The following is a 4121-nucleotide window of genomic DNA, read 5'->3' on the forward strand; positions in this document are numbered from 1 at the left end:
TGGGGAGCCGGTTTCCTGACTTCTGCAGCCCTCCCTCACCGGCTTGTCCTCTTCTCCAGCTCACAAGTAGTTTAAATAGACCCTCTATTATGTAACTTCTTGTTTAAGGAAAAAAGGGATGCTATTGCAATTTCAATTTTAATTTAAAATTTTATGCCAACTACAATTCAGTATAGGCACCTATTTTAATTTAGTTAGCTGGCTTAGTCTGTGTTTCTAACTAATCAGTTTCATCAGTCCCTTTGGCCTCCATTTAATACTGTGTTTACTAACCACAGACTCAGGAGGTGAGCTCACTCCTTCTTAAAGGCTCCTGTCAGAAGGTGGGATATTTGTCCCCCTGTGCCTCTTCCACATGCCACCCTGTAAAACAGGTTGGAGGCAAAATAGCACATCATGGAAGGGCTAAAAGCTTGAGCCCCAAAGACAGACACCTCAGGGTCTGCTCCTGGCTCTGCCAGTTGTGTGACACTTTGGTTTCCTCTGTAAACTTAATCGTCCTATCTCCAACTTGTTGGGAGATTAAACGCTAAAGCTTACCACAGGACCTGGCGCTTGGTGATATTCCCCAAACATGTTAGCGAGCCTGTAGTAGGTCCCCCTGTTCCCCTGGCCCCCGGCCCTCACCTGATGCACAAAGGGAGGGTTGTCTGAGAAAAGCTGCTGGCCTGCCCAAGGAATTCCTTTCCTGTATAAGTGGAAGCGGATCTATTACCAGGCAACTCAACACCTCTTCGCCCTTGAGAGGGGCTGGCATAGCAATTAACATTTGCACAGTGATTTATGGTTTACAGAGTGCCTTCAGGGTTATAGGAGTGGAAAGAATGGGGTCTTGGAGTCAGGTCGCTGTGCACAGGCTCTGCCTCTCACAAAATATGTAACCTGGGGCGACTTCTGAGTGCTCGGAGCTTCTGGCCTCTTGTCCCAGGTTTCTGAGATCCACAAGCTGACATACATGTACCATGCACTCAGTAACCTCTAAAGCCTAAGGCAGGTGTGAGCAATTGTCAGTCCATGTTCTCATGGCTTCAGCTTCCAATAGATCCCTGAGCAAAGTCTCATGCACTACCCATATTGAATGGATGGAAAGCATTGAGGAGAGTCTTGCCAAGGTCACTGTCCAGCTGCCTGTCTCTACTTTTCTCTCTCTCACACACACACACACAACCAGGTTCGGATCCCTTCCTCCCAGGTAAGCATCTGAAAGAAGGCAGGTGACTCTTACTTCTCATGCCCTCCCCTAGGACCTCTTTTAAGAAACTTCCCACAGTAAAAGGCAGTCTGAGTGGTGACTTGCTTTGATGAAAAAGCCCTATAGTTGAGAAACCTATGGCACAGCTGTGGCCAGAACAGGTAGGCCGGAGTACTGGGAGCTAGGTAAGGGGTTACCTACCTAGGTGTGAAACTGAGCCTCCCGCTGTGGCCCAGCTTCTCTGGCTTCTTGGCAGCACTCACAGAAATCTGCTCAAGAGAGGGATGCCAGTCAAGTGGCAGGGAGACATGTGGTTCATCTGCCAGGCCAGCACATTCTTCTAGACAGCATTCACCCCTGGAAGAGAGACACAGCCCTGTGGTACAGGAGAAAGCATGGGGCCAGGAGCCAAGAGGCCAGCACTGTGGGCCCAGCCCTGCTGTAGCACTCGGGGCAGGAAGTTACTCGACCTCACCAGTGCCCCCTCAGCTTTTGGGTAAGGGTGGGGATTGGACCAGACACTCACCACGGTGTCATCCAGCTTATTATGTCCCAGACTGGGCTGTACCTTGACTTGCCTCTAGACTCTTACCTGCCATAAGATGCACAGGGAGCTGAGCGCCTCTGGAGGAGATGAAGTCCCACTCCAGAGTAAGGTGTTAGAGGTGTGTCCCGCCAAAGCTTTGGCCTTGGCTTCCTCCAGAGATGGTCCGACAAACCCTCTCAGGTCCTGTTAATGCTCTTAATATCTTCCAGCAGATATTAACCAAATTACAACCAAGTATGTTACTATCCCACCTAAGTCACTTCTTGAACAGTGAAGGAAAAAAAATTCCCCATTAGTTGAAAGTACACTTCTGGAATCCCAGAGACACTGGGTGGCAATGAGAGCACCATTCCAATGCTGAGGAATTAACACACGGAGATGACATGAGTTCTACTAAAACACTGGAAGGGTAAGTCTGTTGGGGGTACTGCGTGGGTGGGGAGTTAGGACAAATACAACATAGTGTAAAGATTGTAGTCATAAGTATTGACCTTGTTCAGGAGGTCCAGAGCTTGTGATCAATAGTGTTACAGTGTCCAGGACATGACTACTCATTCCAGGGAACTGAGCGCCACCACTTCCCACACACGTTGTTGTTCCACATGTAAATATTGGTCTGCACAATGCCTAGATTAAAATGTTTTCTGGCACTAGAATGAGGGATTACAACACATCCAGGTTAATATCCAGGATTCAGGCTCCCAGTTGCTCATGGCCCAAGTCCAAGTCCTCCAGGGACGAAAACACCAAGTTCAACAGTTGAAGCGTCAAATCTATGCCAGTTGTGTGGGAGGCAGGCCGGGGAAAATGAAACACACAGGCATTCACAATCTAGGTAAAGAACTGATGCGACCCAGTTAAGTGCGCTGACAGAAACGGCAGGAAGGGGAAGGCAGCCTGGGAAGCCAGAGGTTAGCATGAGTTTTTAAGAAGCTCACTGTGTGGTGGGGGTGTACAGAAGGAACCACAAGCTCCAGAACTGGAAAAAGACCTGCTTAGTAGAGTAGGGAAGAGGCTGGGGGTGGCTGTGACGGACTCCTCACGTTTTTAAGTCTGACATTGCCCTTGCACTGTAGGGTCTTAAGCAGGTTTTAATGTATGGGAGGCGCACAGACATATCTGTTTTATAAAGAGCCCTTGGATGAGTCAAGAAAAATGGTGACAAGACCAGTGACAAGACTCATGAAACAACCTAGACAACAGCTGAAGGCAACACCAAGGAGGCAGAGTCAAGGAACGCTGAAGAAGGAACACGCAGTACAAATGAGGAGGTAAAGGATCTTGAAGTTGGCTCACAGGCAAACATAACAAAATTGTAAAATTGCTCTTTGATCTCAATTCTTGTGATCATGAGAGAGCAGAGAGAACGTTACTCCAACATTCAACAAGCAGTTCTAGATCCAAAGTCTAGCTAATGCGAGCAGATGGCTAGCATGTAGGTAATCAACTATTAAGGCTGAAGAGGCTGCTGACATGGACGTTGACAGTGCTGGGATGAAGGGAGCTAAGAAGATGCAATAGAGATGGTGTGGGCTGGCAGCTAGGGCTTCAGAGGAGAAAGGGTCACTGAATAAACACTCCAAAGAAGTGATCTGGAAGGACTCCACACCTATGAGAATGCAGAATACTCATCCTCAGACTGAAAGGTTTAAGAAGGAGCGGCAACATGCAAGTTGAAGACAAGAGGGCAAAGGATTTTCACAAAGACATAAGTTTTTTGATGATAGTTACAGAGAATACCATAGGAGTTCAATTTAGCATGGAAGAGAGGCCTTGGAAGGGCTAGGGCTGGGGTGCAGAGGGGTTGTGAAAGGACCAGAGGAATCAGGAAGGGAGTTGGTCACCTGGCAAGGTCTACAGTATCTCTTCATATCCTCCAAACCCTATCAACCACTCAAATATCACTTGTTCACTTCCATACTTCTTTTAAAATGCAAAGAAACCATGGTAGCAGTTGTATATAGTATAGTCAAAGTTATTTTGGTTCTTATTGAAATGGGTTTGGGGCCAAGGTCAAGCTCAAAGAGAACCTAGCCTTTAACACTGAATCAAACAAAGTGCCAGTGAAGGCAGACTTCAAGACTATACCTCCTAACATCGGCACCAGCCGAGAGGCTGTGGTCAGTAGCAAAGCTCAGTTTAAATTGTGCCCTTTGGAGAAGAGTCCAAATATGAAGGGAATTATGGCCCCCAAGGTGACCACACATCCCTTCCCCCACAGAAAGCACCATCTTTCAGAGAAGAATCCAAGGCTGACAATGTTGGTAACTGCCCACTGCCATGCAATGTTTCCTGAAACCTGAAACCAGTTCACCATGGAGGCGATGCAAAGAGATGAGCACAACTGACAAGGTTTTTTTAAATAGATCTTTATTTCTCAAA

The sequence above is a fragment of the Equus caballus genome, chromosome 5, assembly GCF_041296265.1.
Source record: "Equus caballus isolate H_3958 breed thoroughbred chromosome 5, TB-T2T, whole genome shotgun sequence".
Classification (NCBI taxonomy): Eukaryota; Metazoa; Chordata; class Mammalia; order Perissodactyla; family Equidae; genus Equus; species Equus caballus.